Genomic DNA, 22,260 nt, shown 5'->3' with positions numbered 1-22,260 from the left:
GATGGGCCACCAAGGGAGCCACCACCTTGGTGAACATGCGGGGAGCGGACCGGAGAGGACACAGAACTTCCAAAGACGACCCTCCAGGCAGAAGCGCAGGAACATCTGATCCTCCAGAGCCACAGGCACATGAAGATAAGCGTCCTGGAGATCCAGCGTAGCAAACACCCAGCCGGCCTGAATCAAAGGAACCACCCGCTGCAAGGTCTCCATCTTGAATGGGATCTTCCGGACAAACAAGTTCAGACTCCGGAGATTGATGACAATCCGAAACCCTCCTCTGACCTTCGGAACAAGAAAGACAATCGAATAGGTCCCCACACCGCACTCCAACCGGGGAACGGGTACAATCGCCTTCTTCAAGAGCAAAGCGTGAACACCGTCCACCAAGGATTGACGACGGGACTGGTTCAAGGGCGTCGGAGTCCGAACCATGCCCGAGGGAGGAGGAAGGGACAGAAACTCAATCTGATACCCCCGTCCCGGGACATCCAGCACCCACCAATCGGAGGTCGTCAGACGCCAAGCGGGAAGAAACAACCTCCCACCAACCTTGGGTGCAACACCAACGTGACAAACCTCTGGGGCGGCATAGTCAGGAACGCTGCGGGCCCTGTCCAGCATCACGGGGAGGCTTCTTCTGGAACTTCCAGGGGAAACCCCTACCAGCACCTCTCGGGCCCTTAAAGGAGGACTGTTGAAACCTGGAAGGCTGATGAAAAGTCTTGGCATGAGAAAAAGAAAAATCCTTATGAGTAGGCTGTCGACGGAAGGAAAAAGAATGTTTTCGCTCTTTGAACACCTTATGAAGCTTTTCCTCAAGAGCGTCCACAAAGCGACGAGGGCCAGTAAAGTGCAAATGCAAAGCCATGAACCTCTGGGTGGCGTCCGTATTCCAAGCCTTCAGCAACAAATTCCGACGAGCAGCGATAGAGGAACCACAGCACAAGGCAGAAGCGCGCACAGAATCGAAGGCAATGTCCGAGAGGAATTCGGCCTGCCGCTCCATGGATTCCAGAAAGTCCGGGCAACTGTCCCCCTCCTGCATCGTAGAAAACAAAGTCTTAAAGTCAGTCAACAGTGATTGAGCGACATAAGCCCCATAGACACCAAAACAGATGGCAAGGTGAGAACCAGCATAAGACTTCCTCAATGCAGAGTCAATCTTCTTATCCACACCATCACAAACCATGTTATCATCCGCCATAGAAGGACGACACACCAAACTTGCGACAATGGAATCCACATGCACCGACTCAGGAAAGGATTCCTTCATGTCCTGCAAAGGATACATTTTCAACATGAAGCACGGCATCATAATGTGATCCAGATCCTTCCACTCATTCAAGAGGACATCCATCACAAAGGGATAGATAGGAAGACAAGTAGTAACAGGTTTCCGAAATTGCAGCAAAACAGCATCCGAGGAAGTACTGGCCACAGCATCATCCGGAAACCCCATGTTCTCACGCACATGAGAAAGAAGGTCAGGCAACAACTCCTTGGAAACATATTTGCCTTTCAGATCCTCCGCCCCCAAGGAAGCGTCATCAGAAGAATCGGAAGAAGAAATGTCCAAATGGAGGGCAACGCCCCCACCAGAACGACTCCCAGCAGGCTTCTTGGAGAACTTCAGATCAGACAAAGTCTCCAAAATCAGGCGCTTCAATCTGCCGTCATCCAACCTGGCTCGCTTCCCCGCAGGGGCAGAATCCCCACTGTCCGCAGGGGAAGAGGAAGAAGAAACAGGTGACATATGATTCCGCTTTTTGTGATGCTTCCCTATCACGAACAAACAGCAAGTGAAAACAAACACCAAAGACAGGACCCAGCGCAATCCAACAAAGGCAGGAACAGACCAGAAAGCGACCCCCCCCCCCTCTTTTAAACAAAAGAAAAGCAGGAAACCGCCCACAAACAAGAACAGCTGAGCCGAACTGAAAGCGAGGCAGGAGGGGGCGTGGTCAGCTCCCAAACATAAATCACCACACATCACAGCCTCCGAAGGCCGAAAAACACACCAAACTTCAGCCCGAAAGGCAGGGTGCACCACGGCGGCACAGAGCAACCGGAGTCCACCCGGGCGCACCATATCGACAGCGGGACCCAGGCATGCCTAACGGAGCACTCGGAACCCAACCCGAGTGCTCTTGAGGAAATGCTGCACACGGTATGCACGGACCCCACCTTGGGCACTCCGCAAAGGCCGCGCCAGATCAGCCCGAGAATTAGTATCGTGGAGCACTCGGGTCAAACCCGAGTGCACCCAAGAAAAGCAGCCCGCACACAGAGGGCCCGGTCCCCACCCCGGAGGCTCTGCAAGGTCTGCGTCAAAGCGGAAATAGTGGAGGAAAACACCCGGAAGCAACACCGACCCCAAGGGCAAGAGAGCCGATCCCTCCAGAAACACCGGGGACACAGGAACAAGAGTCCCAGCCCCAACCATCAGGCCACAGTGCAAGCAGAAAGGAGGCATAGAGAAGACACCACAACGATCGGTGGGCTCCAGCGCAGCAGGGAAGGACTCACCCGACAGCAGGACCCCAGGAAACCAGCGCAGCCCAGCAGAACCAGCAACCAGGAGCCTGAAGGAATCCAGGAAGCCAAGCAGCCCGACTCAAGGAACTCCCACGAAGGTCCATGATCACCCCCAGAGCCCAGCAGAGGAGGAAACTACAGGACAACACGAAGCAGGTAAGTGCCCAGCACCTACCCCAGCATCCCCGTCAGGTCCACTGACAGGAAACAAAACAGGATGTGCTTTCTGTTGGCTATGTACTTATAGCCCCTGACAGGAGGGTGGGTGGAGCCTAAAAGCGTTTCCTGTTTTGTTTCCTGTCAAGTGGAATACCTCATTAGTTATGACTGGGTCGAGGACGAGGGACGTAGAGGTAATAGCAGTTATGCCAACGGAGTGAATTTAATTGCAGCGCGCTATACTGAAAAATCCAAATTACATCCTGAATCTTTCCCAGATGCTTCAAGATATCCACCTTTCCAAGATGGTCACAGTAGACGTGTGTCTCAGGTTTTGCTTATTCTGCTCTAGTGTCTCTCTCTATGGGTCTGAGATACAGGAAACTGCACTGAAGTGAATGGTGCCCTGGGACGGTAAAACCCTTTCCCTGCTGGTGTTAGCTCGCGTTTACACGTTTGGTTTTTCCTGGTGCTGTCTGTAGCAGCAATGTAGTTGCAAATTAGAGTCTCGCTTTTCAAGAATGCCAAGCTCTGCCAGTTTCACGCCCATGCCAGAGAATCAATAAGCTGTGCAAGCTACTCTGCTGTGCTTTGATTGGGTTAGCCTACAGTATACCACCGTGATGTGGCAGCGAAGCACAGCTTGAATGTTGCCACTGAGAATGGTGCAGGTAGTGCTCTTAAATAAAAAGAAAAAGTAGTCCTGAAACAATGGGCTAAAATGACTCCTCTGTCTATTTAAGGGTAATTGGCCCCTGCTCTCGGGAGGGCTAAACACAGAAAAGAGGCATGATGCATGAATGCCATGGATCAATGAGGAGAAGGAATAACAGAGTGACATGGGAGCCAGCAAATGGCAAGCCTATGAGCTCCCTGAAGCCCTCAACAGTAGACACAGCATGGCTTGATTCGAGGGAGCGCCTGTGTGCCATCTAGAGCTGAGACCTAAAGAGCTGGCGCAACTCAGGGCAGCCAGGAAAGATGCCGCTCTGCATTGCTTTGTGATATATTTCCAAAAAGTGCAACACGTCTGCCTTCTCCCTGTGCTGGTGCACTTTCAGCATGCATGGTCCACTGCAGGCATTCTTAGTGCAATGGCTGTTGTGGTCAGCATAGTTTTTGTGCAGGAAGGGATTCCAGTTTCATTCCTGTACAAAAACTATGCTTTAAGGCAATTTCTTCTTTGTATGTGTGCGCCAGAATCCAGAACACATGCAAAGCGGGAAAGACCAAGAAGAAATACAAATACTTCTACTTGTAACGCCTGCCACGTGGAGGCCTATGATTTGGGTGCAGAGCCATGCGTACAATTCTTTGTACCTCTCATGGAACGCCCCCTTGACACAGCGTAAGGTAAAGCAGCGTATTGCACTGTCTTGCATTACTTTCAAATAAAGGCAATCGCCATTTCAATTAATGCTAACCTTTTATTCACCTTTTCTTACTTTCTTTTTTAAGGAGCTGACTGCAGTCAAATGTGTCATGTAGCATGAAATGAAACTGAAAATAGGCAGTTGATATACAATATTTTTATTATTGTTTATTGTATGTATTTTATTCATCGTTTTTTTAATAATACTTTTTGTACTAATGGAGTTCTTCTGTGGTTGTTAGCTATGTCGATCTGTGATTCAAAAGCAAGGTAAATCTTTAATTGAATACAGGGCATTAACCTCTAACTTGAGAAGGGAGGCGTGAAAACAGGCTGGAAATTTAATTTATCAAAATATATAAGAATATTTCCAGATAGAAGGTGCACGCAATATTCATGCTCAAAGTGTTTTATCAGCTTATTGTGTGACCCAAATAAGCGGAGGTGCAGTTTTATGCAGAATTATGTTAATCGTGTGTTTTTTAGTCTTCCTATAGATGCTTCAGCAGCTTTCTGCAATGTTCCTTTTGAATGGTTTCCCACAGAAACGCAGTGGTTCTGCCAATAATGATTAAAGAAACTTTGCAAGGACATCAGAAAGAATCATTTCCTGGCGACTGCATAATTGTACGCTGTTCCGAAAACAATTACAATCCATATTTGTCCTTGCCACGTGCATTGCAATGTCTGCTGAAGTGCCATGATGAATCACTTGTATTTTACATCTCACGAACAAGTTTGCTCTACTCGCATGTGTAGATCATTGTCATCCCCAGTTTTAGTGGCTCGCTCTACCAGGAGTGCAAGGGTTGGTGGCTCTCCATAGGTGTAGAATTGACTTCCCACACTCCACCTTCCGCTATCTGGGTGGAAAAATAGCCTAAGAGAAGGATGGCAACATTTGTCTAATGTTTCCCTGTTGATGCTATCCGGTGTTTACAGGGCAAGCCTGCAATATCAGTATGTGGTAGGCTCCATGCTGCATTTTCTCTGGATTGTCAAAAACAGGTGCAGGATGAGTGCCAGTATCATAGTATAAACGGATGCCCCGGAAGTGCTCGAGGAGGGAAGATAAGCAAGTGATTTTTCAGTCTGTAAGCAGAAGATTTAAAAAAAATCAAATCACTAGCAATAAATCCCTCTGCAAGCACTTTCAAGCATTCCAAAGTATCATCATGATTACTCCTCGCATAATAACCACTCCACACTGATAGTTAGCGTAAAAGGCCATTTTATTAGGACAGGGTTGACAACCATGTTTAAACATAACATCAATAAACATTTACCAAACCCCAACCTCATGTCTTTCATCCATCATCCCCTCCCACACACCAGTTACTCACTCCCGATTCGCTCAGCGACCTCATTCCCTTATACCATTTGCTTCCTCAGTTTTCTTCCAACCTCCTCCAGCATCTCCTGCCATCACACCTCTGCATGTCCCACCCCCATCACGTACCTGTATCCCCCTCCCCGGAAGGGTGAGTATGCCTGTCATAGACTCCCCACCCCTCCCAAGTACTGCTAGCACACACCTCAACCCGTCCTAAACTGGCACGCTATTCAAAGCCAACACCTTTTCCCCACTCCTAAAACATGTATGGTGGGAGGGTGGTCAAACTTTCTAACCTTTCCCTAACGGAGCTGGGGACAGGAAGAGGAAGAACTTCCTTTCCTGCCCCCTTTAAACCTCACCCTACATCCCACCCCTAAGCTCAACCCTAAGCTACCTAACACCCACCCTGTCCTACGATCGAGCGAGCACCCCGTGGGAAGACTGGTCTGCCGACCTCACTTCCCCTGGGGGCAATATTGCTCAATAACCACTCCACGCTGATAGTTAGCGTAAAAGGCCATTTTATTAGGACAGGGTTGACAACCATATTTAAACATAACATCAATAAACATTTACCAAACCCCATCCTCATGTCTTTCATCCATCATCCACTCCCACACTCCAGTTACTCACTCCCAATTCACTCAGCGACCTCATTCCCTTATACCATTCGCTTCCTCAGTTCTCTTCCAACCTCCTCCAGCATCTCCAGCCATCGCACTCCTGCATGTTTCACCCTCATCATGCACCTGTATCCCCCTCCCCGGAAGGGTGAGTATGCCCTCATAGACTCCCCACCCCTCCCAAGAACTGCCAACCAGGTAACCCCCGGAGGGCGGTTACCTGCCTCACACCACTCAAGTGCACCTTTCGCCCTCAAACCCGTCAGCACCAAATGGACTCGTTCCACAATTTACTGATGACATCCCTCATTTCCATCATGTAATATGCATTACCCATGTGCGAAAGGTGCACTCCATCGCCGTGAAAAAACAGTGGCTCCTCGAGCCGCAAACCAATATGAGCAATCACTTTAATTCCGTTATTACCACAAAAAACTCTCATTACTCAATTCAATTTCTGCTGCACTTTTTTGACTGCAGCGGGCTTAAGTGCCCCCGCCAGATCCTTCTGGGCACAAACTCAGTCCATACAACACAGGCCCCTGTCAGGTTGCACCTCCTGGCTTCCAGATCCCTTTGCATCAAATGTAGCAGGGACACTCCAGATTGCTTGATTAAGTCATTCTCCCCCAAGTGGATAACCAACATGTCCGGGGAGCCCCTTTGAGACACCTTTTTCGTCAGACAGGGCAACAATGCTCCCCAGCGCATCCTGCTCTTACCCCACCAGTGGACCTCATGGTGGCTGCTCCGCAGGCCTAGGCTGCGGCCGTATTCCTTCCTGTCCGCATATTTTGACTCCCAATGCACAAACGAGTGTCCAACAATCCAGGTAACCGTCTTGGCTCCCGGAAACCCACCGTAACCTACGAGAAGAAACAAATATTAATACAACCTGAAACGAACACCAAACACCCAGCAACCCCCTGAACGCCTACCCCAACGTCCGCCTCTGCCTCATTTTCACACCTAGCGTTCACAGCAGCGAGACCTCCATCGCCCAATCCGCTTAATCCTGTCCCAGGACCAACCCAAGCGCGCTGCCGCTGTTGCCGCACCAATGCAAAAAGAATGCACCCCATACCTAGGAGGATCCCTGCTCAGGTGCCTCAATGCCATTTGTAACACCGCCAGCAACTGAAAAGCCATCACCCGCTTCAGGGACACATGACAAAAAATGTCCCCAGTCACTCTCTGTGTCTTGTGACAAAACTCTCCCCACTCTATCACCGGGCATGCCTCCATGCATCCACTTTTGCCCAGCCACACCCATTTGCCCCTTCCCACTTGGTCCATCTTAGAACGACCTGACCAAATCTCCAGACACATCCCATCCAAACGCATGTCCTCATACAATCAACCAGCTTTGCCCCTTGCCCCCACCAATTCTGAAACCCTGAACGCCCCAAAAAACATCCAAATAATGCATAAACGAAATAATGCCACCTCATACTCATCATAAAAATAATGTGCCAACTCAGCCAACAGGCTGAACAACAGGTCAAAAGTAATCGCCTCCCTAGGCGCCTCCCCCCTCACCCCTTTCCCTCCCCCAACCTTTCAACATTCTACTCAGCAAATCACTCTTAGCTGGATCAAAACCCATATTCAACGTACTGTGCAAAGAAATCCCCGCCAACTTCCCCGCAATCGTAGTCTGAGACAACCTTTTATCAATGCATTTCAAAACAAAACGAAAGACTGTCTGTTCACATCCTCGTCTGGACATGCGCCATGACTCACTGGTCCATCCCTGATACGTGCCGAGTTCAGACCACGCCAACCTGTAAGAGTGCCTTGTAGAGTCAGCTAAGGATTTATCGACCAGGCCCACTACTCTCACTCCCCCCAGGCCCAGATAGCATCGGCACCCTGGTCTTGCAAGCCTCTGCTCCGGGTGCCAGACATCTGAAACGCTGCCACTGCGCATGAGACAATGCATCGGCAATGTCATTGCTTGCACCTGGAACACGTTGTGCGCAAAACAGCACATTAAAGCACAGGCATTGCAGCATAAAACTTCGCAACAAGCGCAACACACGCAGGTCTCTCGCTCTCTGATTGTGATCCAGATTCACTACTGTCCTGTTGTCTACGTGGAACAGTACCGACCTATTCTGAAACTCCAGGCCCCACACCTCGACTGCCACCAGCAATGGGAAGAATTCCAAAAAGGCAATGCTCCTGCCCTGTTTCAACCAATGTTCTGGCCACTGCACCGTGCACCACCTCCCGTCCCAGAAGATCCCAAAACCAGAGGCTCCTGCGGCATCAGAGAAAATTTGTACCTGCCAAACCATCTTGTCATCCACAAAGTCCAGCGAGACCCCATTGAAGTCGGACAGGAAGCCCTGCCACACCCTCAAGTCCGCCCTGACCCCCATCGAGATCCTGACTCAGTGATGAGGAAGCACCGCCTCTGACATGGCCATGACGAGACGCCTGCAGAAAGTCCTCCCAGCTCGCACCACCCGGCACGCAAAATTCAAAAACCCCAGGAGTCGCTGCACCGCCCGTAGATCAATCTTTTTCTCCCCAATCGCATGCAACAGAAAAACCTGCATGTCTGTCACCTTCTGCTCCGGTAACCATGCCAACCAAGCAACCAAATCCAATTCAATGCCAAGAAATGTGAGACTTGGTATATGAAAAAACAGTCACAGTGGAACAATTTAACTTAATTAAAACACAAGTATGTGAATATAAACTTAAATTGAGTTATGACAACACCTTATTGAGATACACAAATGACTTCATTTAATCGTATTGAGCATAGAAAAAGGTCAACATGTCAACCTATTAAATAGACAAATGCATGTCAAAATCATCATTTTCAATTACTAAGGGTGTAAGTGAAGTGAAAAGTGCAACATAAATCGGGATAAGTGCAGACGAAGTGAAGGGGAAGGTCGTGTGTTTAAGAACATCCAAAATGAATTTGAAGACCTAACCTGCCACTTGAATGGCAATAACACAAATGCAATAACATTAGCAAGAAAAGCAGTTGTAAAATCACTGTCAGTCTCGTGTATTGAACCAAGGGAAAAGTCGTCGACGTTTCGACCCCTAATCGAGCCAGCAATTAGGAAATCTTGGAAGCGGGGTCTTCTTCAGGACCAGCGGGGGATAGGGAAGATGGACTTACACCTAGGGATAATGAGTAGTATTAATACGGTGTGTCTATGGGATCATTAATTATCATTAGGTAGAAATAAGACAATATTTACCAGCAACAGCAAGGAAAACTCATGCTGGACTATTTGTGGAGTGGGCCCGAACGGCTCCTAAAACAAAACAGAAAGACGGAACAAGAGGAGATTGCACATCTGTATGGGGTCTCAATTGGGGCCTACTGGTCAAAGCAAAATGGTGTATTACTCACCATTCAATGTTGAGAAACCGGTGCTATTGATGGCAATATTCTTATCGGTATATGATGAATCACAATGGGCAGTGGTTCAAACGTAACCAAAGCTGGGGGGGTAAAAAAAATTTGAATTACAATTCCCACAACCTAGTTTGGAGATGTACCTAAATCAATTAAGGTACAAACATCAAAGGACCCACACAAGTGAAGAGAAAACACAAAAAAAATTTGGCGGCAAATGTATCTAAAAATATCTAAAAAGGAGTCACCGTGAGGGGACACCAAGGGTAAGTATGGACAGCGCCGCGGGGTTTGTTGAATATAAATCCGCTATATTAAGAAAAACACCCAGCGTGTTACAGACTTAACAAGGAACAAGCCTCAGCCTCTAAAAGCCCGGACAGTTAATATGAGGCAGGCGAAAGCCCATGAGGCGGCGTTAACATCAAGAACCCAAAGATAGGAGATTTGTCTCGCAGCGTTTTACAAAATCAAAATATAAACCCGCCTAACGGCTCTAAAGCATGGAATCTAGTTAAATATGGCGGTTATTATAACTAAACCCAACCCAGATGTGGCTAACAACGGGAGATTACCAAATGGAGAGGTGAAGAGGGGCAGCATTTAATCTCTTGGTGGAGCAAAAAGAAGGTGAGAAGCGCGGTGAGATGCAATCTCTTGGAAAACGCGCGCTTGCTCCGCGGTGTGACATACCTCCCAGGCAGCGTCGACAACATCTGACAGCTAACCCTGGGAAGTGTCAAGTCGCTCGTTAAGTAGCTGACGTAAGCAAGTACGTCAGCGAAAGGCACGTGACGCGCTCATTGGACAGGGGCAGGGGGTGTGTCTGTATCAACGCAGCTGAAAACTCAGATGCTGCAAAACTGAAAGTGTTATCCCACGAGCGGCAGACAACGTTCTGTGGCGCGCGAAGGGCACTTGAATGTGTCAATTGAAACTGCTGTATAACAGCTTACACTCTAAGTTTCTTGTTTACAACATTTGAGGCATAATAATTTCAGCAATGTGCGTGAATGCAAAAAAGGGTAAAGCCACTTAGTCAAATATACGTCAGCTTGAAAACCATAAACATGAGAACCAAATCATAGTGCAGCATATAAAATGGAGGCGAGCTTTAAAATATATGCACAGAGGTAATGACCTGACTGCAAACGCAGCTTACATTCTGAAGCAGAGATAGACTGCCCTCAACGAGTTAACAATAAATATCTAGATAGATTGTAGTTCAGATTTTGAAAGGGAATCAAGGCAATAGTAGGCCAAAGGGCGGAGATAGTGTGTCATGCAGCAAATGGTTATAAATGGTCAAGATTACCCCAAATTTAAAGGCTAGGTGTTATTCAACAAGGATAATTGTGCATATGTAGCGTCAAGTTCGTTAAGACCATTTAGGACAGAATCAAACCTGTCCATCCATTTACATTCACGGGTGTTGAGGATTGCTCCCAGGTCGCCTCCCCTGATACCCAAAGTGATGGCCTCAAGAACTAGCCATTTCATCGATTCAGGGGGGTGGTTAAATGCTGAAAAATGTTCAACCATGGGGGCCCCGTGGTATTGCATCTTATTCTGCTACAATGTTGTAGGATACGGCACTTGATCCTCTGAGTGGTCTGACCCACGTATATCTTGTTGCAGGGACAGACAATGGCGTAAATGACATTTTTAGTGTTACAGTTTGTCAATGTTTTTAAGGGCACCGTGCAATTGTTGAATTGAAACACTTTAGTTTCAATAGTGAGACTGCAAGCTTTACATTGTCCACATTTGACATGGCCTACTGGTGCCGGTAGTTGCCACATTGATTCGATTGTTGGCTTAGGAGGTGTGTCCAAAAAGGACTTCACCACTTGATCACGGACATTTCTGCCTTTCTTGAAGGAGTGCATGGGTGGTTCGGGAAGATGTAGTTCCGATGATACCAAATGCCAGTGTTTGTTTATGATATGCCGAATTTCGTTGCTCCTGGTGCTGAAGGTGGTAACGCATATTAGCCTGTTGAGGTCCTCAGTACGATTCTTTGGAGTTAAAAGCATGTCCCTATGGTTGAACCACGCTCTCTTGCGGGCTCTCTTAACCAACCGTCTGGGGTAGCCACGTTCAATTAGTCTAACAATCAGATCATCAGATTCATTGAAGAAATCCTCCTTCCGTGTACAATTTCTCCTGATCCTCAGGAACTGGCCAAAGGGTAGATTATCCCGCAGGCCTCTTGGGTGGTGACTCCCATATCTGAGTAGCGTGTTTCTCTCAGTAGGCTTTCGATAAAGGGTCGTATATAGGCACTCGTCCGCAGTTTTGATAGAGATGTCCAGAAAGTCAATGGTGGACTTGTCTTTGTGAATTGTAAACTGGATGTCGCCTGTTCTCTCATTAAGCCATTTGAAAAAATTGTTGAGTTCTGAATCACTGCCTGTCCAAATCATGAGGACATCATCGATGTACCGCTTCCAGTACGCAACTTGCCTATTAAATGGATTTGTAATGTTGTTCACAAAGGTCTGCTCAAAATCGTCCATGTACAGGATCGCCAGGTCCGGTGCAAAGCTGGCCCCCATCGCAACACCTTTAGTCTGCATAAAATACTCATTCTGGAAGAGGAAAAAGTTTTGTGTCATCGCTATAGTGAGCAACTGAATTATGAACTCGGATGGAACATATGTGGGTTGTGTTCTTGTGTCCAAATATTTTGACATCACATCTAGAGCATGTTGTTGTGGTATGCTGGTATACAGTGACACAATATCCAGCGTGACAAGAATCTGGGTATCTGGATTGAAAGACATACCATCAATTAAATTGATGACCTGCATCGTGTCTCGTACATATGACCTGGTTTGTTCAGCCAAAGGTTTTAGAAAGAAGTCCACGTATTTACACAATGGTTCAAGAATAGACCCACATCCAGAAACTATAGGGCGCCCAGGCGGTCGTTGTTGATTCTTATGAACTTTAGGTAAGGTGTAAATCGTTGGAATGCGTGGATGAGTCTGGTTCAGGTAGGCAAATTCCAAATTCGAAAGGAAACCTTGGGCAAGGCCATCTTGAGTTGTCCGCAAAATCATGCTGCTGATTTTCTTGGAGGGATTGGAATTTAATCTGGTGTAACTAACACCGTCATTCAGTTGAGAGTAAATCTCGTCCTTGTAATCTTCCACATTTTGAAGCACAATGGCACCACCCTTAACCGCAGGTTTGATGACAATGGAGCGATTGTTTTTTAGGTTCTCAAGGGCTTTCCTTTCACCACTAGTAACGTTATGAGTTACATATTTCTTGATGGAACACGTGTTGAGGGCCTCCTTGAGCACAATACTCTCATAAGTTAGCAGCCGATGTGAAACCATTTGTGAGGTTGGAGTAAAGGAGGATGGAGTCCGGAGTCCAGTACAAGATGTCGTAGATTGACTTGGGGACTGACGGAAGAAATAGCGTAACCTCATCTTGCGAAAGAAACGGTGTAATTCAGTTTGCAGATTAAATTTATTAGGGTATGCGGTGGGGACGTACGATAGCCCTTTACTGAGAACCTTATGTTCATCATTAGTCAATACATGATTGGACAAATTCATAATAGGGTCCTTGATGGTGCTCACCAGCGATAGACCCGGCGTCTCGTTTGGATTTCCCCATGCTGTTCCTGGGGGAAATGTACTTGCTTCTGGGCAGGGGTCATGCCCTGGGGTTGGCCTCGGCCCCATCCTTGTTGAAGGTGGCCGCATCCCCGGCCTCTGTTCCAGTTCCAGTTCGTATTCCTTCCTCTTGGTGGTCGCCATTGTCTGTCCTCTAAAAAAGAAGGACCAGATGGTGGATAATATGCCGTGTCCTGGCCTTGGTAGTTAAGACTACTACCTGCTTGTTCACTGTCGCTTCCGGTGGATCCTGTTGACTCAGAAAAGGTTGTGAATCTACGGGTACCTCTGAATCCACCCCTTCCTCTATTGAAAAAACGACCTTGCTGATCCTGTTTGTAGTAGTCGTCGTGTAAATATGGGTAGGTCAACTTCTTGTCATAGACACGCACGTCTTTGGAGAGTTTGTCAAGCTTCTTTGCTTGAGTATTAATGTCAAATTCTTTGATTGTTTTCTCAAGGCGTTCCAAGGCTTCTTTGGCGTTCGTTAAAGCGTTGTCAGTAGAGATATCGCGTTTAAGATCTGCGATTTCTTTCATAAGTTTCTCGACCTGTTCAAGGGCTGTTTCTACCCCCAGCACCATCCAGTGCCGCGAGCAGTTGTTGGCAACAAAACTGAAGCCCTCCTTGAACTTGGGCTGGTCCACAAAGATCGCAGGTTCGTTCTTAACTTGTAATCCTACCGGGATGACATTGGCCTGTAGGTATTTGGTCAGGACGTGTCCGTGTAATCTTGTACGGATTAGCTTTTTCTCCAGTCTTTCCAATTTGTTTATCTTTTCGTTGAGAGACACATCTATGTTGGGAGTGTTGGAGGTTATGAAGAGGTTAGTGGGGTCCTGAATGAGATTGGCGATGTACTCCTCAGTATATGATAAAGTTTCACTTGCCGTCATAATGTAAGAAAGTAAATTAAATGGGCTAAAAGCAAAGACCCTCGCAGGAAAAACCTGCACTAGGATATGTTATGTTTCAATGGGGTGACCCGATAGACCACTGGACTCGGGTGTATAAATTGGTATATGAAAAAACAGTCACAGTGGAACAATTTAACTTAATTAAAACACAAGTATGTGAATATAAACTTAAATTGAGTTATGACAACACCTTATTGAGATACACAAATGACTTCATTTAATCGTATTGAGCATAGAAAAAGGTCAACATGTCAACCTATTAAATAGACAAATGCATGTCAAAATCATCATTTTCAATTACTAAGGGTGTAAGTGAAGTGAAAAGTGCAACATAAATCGGGATAAGTGCAGACGAAGTGAAGGGGAAGGTCGTGTGTTTAAGAACATCCAAAATGAATTTGAAGACCTAACCTGCCACTTGAATGGCAATAACACAAATGCAATAACATTAGCAAGAAAAGCAGTTGTAAAATCACTGTCAGTCTCGTGTATTGAACCAAGGGAAAAGTCGTCGACGTTTCGACCCCTAATCGAGCCAGCAATTAGGAAATCTTGGAAGCGGGGTCTTCTTCAGGACCAGCGGGGGATAGGGAAGATGGACTTACACCTAGGGATAATGAGTAGTATTAATACGGTGTGTCTATGGGATCATTAATTATCATTAGGTAGAAATAAGACAATATTTACCATGCTGGACTATTTGTGGAGTGGGCCCGAACGGCTCCTAAAACAAAACAGAAAGACGGAACAAGAGGAGATTGCACATCTGTATGGGGTCTCAATTGGGGCCTAGTGGTCAAAGCAAAATGGTGTATTACTCACCATTCAATGTTGAGAAACCGGTGCTATTGATGGCAATATTCTTTTCGGTATATGATGAAGAAATGTGAGACAGCAGCTGGGCCCAGCCGTTTTTTCCGGAGCTAAAGGAACCCCAAAGTCCCGGGCCAATACCTGTAACTGACTAAGGGCCCGCTCGCACTCACCAGACCTCGCTCTCCTGACGAACAGAAAATCATCCAAATAGTGAGACACCAGACAATGACTGGTCCTGTCCATAAATGCCCACTGCAGAAAAGAACTGAACGTCTCAAACAAAGCAGAGGAAACCGCACAACCCATGGGCAAATCCTTGTCCACATTGATGGCCCCCTCGAACTGCATCCCAAACAGGGAGAAATCGGCAGGGTGAATGGGAAGGAGGCGGAAGGCGGATTTGATGTCACATTTAGCCAATTCAGCCCTCCGCCCACACACCCGCATGAGACCAATCACATCGTCGACTGAAGCATACAAATCTCTGGAATCCTCCTCAGCAATGAAATCATTCACAGATCTCCCCTCCGGCCAGGACAAATGATGAATCAGCCTGAACTCCCCGGGCTCCTTCTTGGGCACCACTCCCAAAGGTGAGACAATGAGGTCTGAGACTGGCCAATGATCAAATGGGCCCACAATCCTGCCTTCTAAAACTTCCTTCTGCAACTTAGCTGCAACCACACCTGGCAGCTCTTTCGCTGACTTCAAGTTGTCCGCCCATCTCTGTTCCCGGGGCCCTGGTAACCCAGCCGAAAACCCTCCTTAAAACCCCAATCAATCTTCAATGCGGCCTCTCTATCGGGGTGCCTAGAGAGCCATGGACCCATGGCCTCAACATCAACTGGTGTAGGAGCCCTTGGGCCCAGCTTGCCCCGCCCCTTTGTAACTCTCCACTGCTCAGAGGGCGTGGCCAAAGTGAAACACTGCGTGAGTGGGTGGCGCCTGCCACACTTGGAACACTCGTGCTTGAATTTGCAGGGATGTCATGTGCAGAAACCCTTATTAAAGTTCCAACAAGCACCTGTGTTAGCCCCTGCAGGCTTGGGCGACTGACCTGTTGACCCAGTATAAGTACTCTGTCCTCCCGTTCCAGTGGAAGAGCCCTGCCCTCCCGCCCCAGACTGGGCGGGACGTGACTGAAAAGGCCGGTAGGTGACCAGGAGGCCACTGGCTGTGTGGGTAGATGCCGATGACTGAGAAGAGGCCATCCACTGCATCCATAGATCCTGGTCCACCTACCCCCATGGCTTGTCTGGATTGACGCTAATCCTAGCCCGAAACTCCTCATCATAGCTGAGCCATGCAAAACCACCGAAATGCATCTGGGCTTTTCAAATAATATCCATATACTTAAGCAACGCTATAGCCCTGTCTAAATGCTTCTCGCAGTATTTACTCGCATATATGAGAAACGCCGACGTCCAATTCTCCATATTAGCCTGCACCCTCGGTCGCCCAGTCAATTCCTATTCCTCTTCCTTAGAACCTTCCTTGGCCTGTATCTCTCTATGCAGGAGCTTGAAAACATCTACATACTCGTGCTTCCATATCCGTGACCTAGTTTTTTCAGAGAAATGTGACCCCTGCGGCATCGCCAAACCCATGTAAGGCAATTTCTTGTGGTGCTTATCTTCCCCCTTTCCATCCTTCCCGTCTTGTCCATCCATCTTGTCAGTCTGAATACTTACTCCCACCACTAGTTTGCCCCCCGCTGGCTCCCCCAGGACTTTTGCCACTCCTGGGTCCCTCACAGACCTGTCCCCCACACCCACCGACCGGCAGGCCTTTTCCTGCCCCCCTTTAGGGCCATCCTGCCAAGCCCCCCAACTGGCACCCTCACCTGATAAGTTTGTCTGCACCTCCCGGTCCTTCCCTCTGGTGACCTCCGTCTTCTGGCTCGCCTTTCTGCTCCCACCGGTGCTGGCCTGTGGCACCTGCAAAACACCAAGCTTTCCTTTTGCTGACTTGGCCCTCTCCCAATACACACAATCATGCACCTCACCTTCCTCCAACTCATGACTGTCCTCATCATAATCCAGTTGTTCCTCATTCTCAACCTCAACGGGCACCTCCAACACTTCACGCACCGCTCTCTTTAGACCTTTTCCTTGCACACCAGGCACCACCTCACACTCCGGTGCCGACGATGTACCCTCCCTCGGTGGAGGGCAGGCCGCCGCAGACCCCCCTGCTGCTTCTTCCCAGCATCTGGAGGCCGTCTTGCACCCCACCGGCCCACCCAGGTCTCTGCCAGTCTCAACCGCTGTCTTGCGCCTCCCCTCCCCAGATCGTCAAAGACTGAGGAGGCCCCAGCACCAACAGGTTTTTGAGCCATCATGGCAGTCCCTGCATCTTTCTCCCAAACCCACCTGCCTCGGGACCCAGTGGCCCCTCGGCCATGCCTCGGCCCCCCCAGCAACCCTCGAATGCACCGGGGGCTCAACCCCCCAGGCACCCCCCCCAGCCTCTCTCCCTACCTGCGCACAACACCTGCCACTTCCATTCAGTTCCTTCTATAATGCGGCGTTGCTCACAAATCCTCTCCCCCAGCGACATGCTGGCCCACCTGTTTTCCCAGGGCCCTTGGCCCAAAACACCTGAACTTGGCCCCTGGGCCTGTGAAGGACCGGGGGCACTGCCACCCACAGGTTCCACAGGGCAGGGTGGCAGGGTGACCCTCAAGGGTCCTTTCCCTTTGGTCCTCCTCCCCAGCCCACCGGACAAATCCATAGGTTCCTCCCAGGTGTCCCCCTCCTCCCCCCCACTGGCTCGCTCCCTGACAACACCGGGGAAAAATCCTCGTGTGCAGGCTCAACCAAATCCCCCTCATCTCCCCTTCCTCCCCACTTCCTTCACTCGATTCCCCAAGCAGGTCCCCCAGGCTACGCCCACCCGCCGCCGGTGCCCGTGACACACCAGGAGTATCCCCAAGCACATCCTCCCCGGCCGCACTGCGAGCAGCCTCCTCAGCCCCTCCTCTCCCTCTAGGCCCTGCCTTTACATTACTCGTGGCTGCTTTGTTCAGCAGAGGTGCGGGGAGGCTCTTACGCCGGCCCCCGCGCTTGCTCTGCTCATTTTGCCCAACAACGTGCCCTGCCCAGACGTACCTTTTTTAGGCAGTGGTGGCTCTTCCTGGCATGCCACCACTGCCGCAGCCGCACCTGCAGACGCGGACCGAGGCATGTGGGTCATCCCGACCCACGCCTGGGCCAGCACGCCGCGCCGCAGGAGATCCCCTCTCCCAGCCTGGCCAATCACCATCAAAGCGGCGCGAACCGCTGCTGCGTCGGGCTCCGCCATCGCTAGTGCCTGTCTAGGTGCAACACCGTCGGGGGCCTCACCAGCCATACAGATGTACTCGCGGACATGGGGGAATTATCCAAAAAGAAAACGCACACCGGGTAACGAGTGGCGCTACACCCCGCCACAATCGACCAATTGGGCCTGTAAACTAACAATACTGCCCTAACACCATCATGCTACCCAAACACCTCCTCAAACTTTCTAACTTTTCCCTAATTTTGCTGGGGACAGGAAGAGGAAGAACTTCCTTTCCTGACCCCTTTAAACCTTACCCTACATCCCACCCCTAAGCCCACTTCCTAAGCTACCTAACTCTCACCCTGTCCTACTATCGCGCGAACACCCCGGGGGAAGACTAGTCTGCCGACCTCACTTCCTCCGGTGCGCGCACAGTGAAAAACCTGAAAAAAAATATTAATAAATACATAACTTAGCATTTAAAAAGCCGTACACATTCACTTAAAAAACCATAGGTTTCACACACGTTATAGTTAGGAGTAAGCATTTAAAAAACTTTGCAAATTCACTTAAAAAACCATAGGTTTCACACATGTTATAGTTAGCTGGACATTTCCCTCGTAAAAAACCAATGAAATTCACACGTTATAGTTAGTGCAGGCAACTATAACTCACGCGACCGCAATCCTCTGCTGATGACGTCAGATATTACATATAGTCATGTACTAATTCATATATATATATTCATATATATTACCTACTGGCGGTCGCCAGTAGGCAGTTATAGTTAGGACCACGTTTCCATAGGAAATCCGCAACCTTCTATTTGGAATAACTTTGGCGCTGGTCGACGAATCGTCGCAAAATTTTTGAAATAGGTGGGGCGCTATGCTCCGCTCCTACCCTGAAAGTCTCGGGGGGATTCGTCAAGCGGGGGCTGAGATAAAAGGGGGGTCCCAAAACGCGTTTTTTTCGAAAAATTACCGATTACGCTTACCGTACGCGTACGGTAAAAAAATTTGAAAAAAAAAAAATATCCATATTCTCCACACTCCGTGTGCAAATGGTGCCCGATGGGCACCATTTGTGCATGGCATATTTCTATACCATTGCACTTCTAAAAATCAAACATTACCTTTCACAACGAAGCGCATAATATGTCCTCCATGTGCGCACGGTGCGCGAAGCGCATCGTGCGTACATGGCCCATCCAGCGTAACGTGGGCACGCGGTGCGCATAGCGCACCGCGTGCCCACCCTGCATGCACGGCACTAACTGCGTAAAGTGGGCGCGCGGTGCGTGAAGCGCACCGCGTGCTCACTGTGCGCACACGGTGTGCGAAGCGCACCGTGCGCGCACGGAACGAACTGCGTTAAGTGGGCGCGCACGCCATGAATGGCGTAAAGTAACTTAGCATTTAAAAAACCGTACAAATTCACTGAAAAAACCATAGGTTTCACACACGTTATAGTTAGGAATTAGCATTTAAAAAACCTTGGAAATTCACTGAAAAAACAATAGGTTTCACACATGTTATAGTTAGCTGGACATTTTACTGATAAAAAACCAATGAAATTCCCCCGTTATAGTTATTGCAGGCAACTATAACTCACGCGACCGCAATCCTCTGCTGATGACGTCAGATATTACATATAGTCATGTACTAATTCATATATATATATTCATATATATTACCTACTGGCGGTCGCCAGTAGGTAGTTATAGTTAGGACCACGTTTCCATAGGAAATCCGCAACATTCTATTTGGAATAACTTTGGCGCTGGTCGACGAATCCTCGCAAAATTTTCGAAATAGGTGGGGCGCTATGCTCCGCTCCTACCCTGAAAGTCTCGGGGGGATTCGTCAAGCAGGGGCTGAGATAAAAGGGGGGTCCCAAAACGCGTTTTTCCCATGTATTTTTCCATAGGACCTTTAGACACAGCTACAGACCGAACGGCTGAACAGAGTTACCTCAAATTTGGCAGAGAGGTAGTCTACAGGTCAAGGAAGTGCCTTTTGTAGGTTTTGTGTAAATCTGTTCAGTAGATCCTGAGAAAATAGCCTTTAAACCAATATATGTATCTGTGGCAGCTTACGGTGCGCTTACCGTGCGCTTAAAGTACGCGTACGGTGCCGTGCGCGAGCGCGATTCTGATTGGCTGTTAGATCTTAGTAAACATTCGAATCGGTTGAAACCAGGAAGCGGCATCCGCCATTTTCTATCTCGCACTCTGAGGGGGTGGAAGAAAAACAAAGACAAAAAACATATAAAGGGGCTGTTTAGACTGCTCCCAACCACCTAGCCTTGATGAAGGTGTCCTCAAACCATCCCCAAGGCCAAAAATTCAATTTTAATTTTTTTCAAAAAATTACCGATTACGCTTACCGTACGCGTACGGTAAAAAAATTTGAAAAAAAAAAAATATCCATATTCTCCACACTCCGTGTGCAAATGGTGCCCGATGGGCACCATTTGTGCATGGCATATTTCTATACCATTGCACTTCTAAAAATCAAACATTACCTTTCACAACGAAGCGCATAATATGTCCTCCATGTGCGCACGGTGCGCGAAGCGCATCGTGCGTACATGGCCCATCCAGCGTAACGTGGGCACCCTGCGTGCACGGCACTAACTGCGTAAAGTGGGCGCGCGGTGCGTGAAGCGCACCGCGTGCTCACTGTGCGCGCACGGTGTGCGAAGCGCACCGTGCGCGCACGGAACGAACTGCGTTAAGTGGGCGCGCACGCCACGAATGGCGTAAAGTAACTTAGCATTTAAAAAACCGTACAAATTCACTGAAAAAACCATAGGTTTCACACACGTTATAGTTAGGAATTAGCATTTAAAAACCTTGGAAATTCACTGAAAAAACCATAGGTTTCACACATGTTATAGTTAGCTGGACATTTTACTGATAAAAAACCAATGAAATTCCCCCGTTATAGTTAGTGCAGGCAACTATAACTCACGCGACCGCAATCCTCTGCTGATGACATATGTGTCTTTATGAAAAAAAAATATTTGTAATATATGTATAGCTAAAATTTAATGGAAGAAGACATGGGCAAATAAGTGTCTAAATACAGTATTAGCATCAGCAGAGGATTGTGGTCGCGTGAGTTATAGTTGCCTGCACTAACCATAACGGGGGAATTTCATTGGTTTTTTATCAGTAAAATGTCCAGCTAACTATAACATGTGTGAAACCTATGGTTTTTTCAGTGAATTTTATATATATATATATTCACTGAAAAAACCATAGGTTTCAGGGGTGTTATAGTTAGCTGGACTTTTCACTTGTACAAAACCATTGAAATTCCCCCGTTATAGTTAGTTCAGCTAACTATAACTTGCGCGCCCGCAATGCACTGCTGATGACGTCACATATTACATCACTCATGACATGGTCAGTGACATCACTCATGACATCACTGATGACATCTCAAATGACATCACTGATGACATCACTGATGACATCATCCAGTGAATGTGTGTTATTCTGAAAATTAAATATGTTTTATATATGTATATCTCAAGGTCGATGGAAGAATAAATGGGTATATAAGTGTCTAAATGGATGATTTGTTTTTGAAAAATTGATTGTGTAACTGACTGATTAAGTGTATCATAGTGAATACATGGCTTAGTGAGTAATGTTTAAATATGTAAATATCTGTATCAGTCTCTCACTTTGTGTATAAGTGGCTGCATGGGTTGGTGAGTAGCTACATGGGTGTCTATATAGGTTATTAGTTGGTTTTTTGAGTATCAGTCTGAGTGTCTGCATGGTTCGGTGGGGGTATTACGTAGTGCATAGGTGCATGAATGAGTGACTCACTGTTTGTATGTGTTGAACACAGTATGTGTGCAGGACTGTATGGGTGGATGAGTGTGTGTATGGGTGTGTTAGTAAGTGAATGACTGTCTCAATAGTGTCTTTATGAGTAACTACATATGTTTTAAACTAGTATATGTGACTATTGGTGTATATATGTGAGTATATGTGAGAGTGAGAGATTGAAAGAGTTCCTGTATGAATAAGTATGTGTTTCTATAAGTGATTGTTTAAAAGACTAAGTATGTGTAAGTTTCCGTAGAAGTAAGTGTGGTGGTGTGTGTATAACTGTATATGCAAGTAAATGTATGTTTGATTCTTTATTAGCATGAGTGACTATGTGTGTGAGTAACTATGGATGAGTGGCATTGTGT

Source organism: Triturus cristatus, chromosome 9 (assembly GCF_964204655.1).
Source record: "Triturus cristatus chromosome 9, aTriCri1.1, whole genome shotgun sequence".
NCBI classification, from domain to species: Eukaryota; Metazoa; Chordata; class Amphibia; order Caudata; family Salamandridae; genus Triturus; species Triturus cristatus.
Note: the sequence above shows the minus strand (reverse complement) of the source record.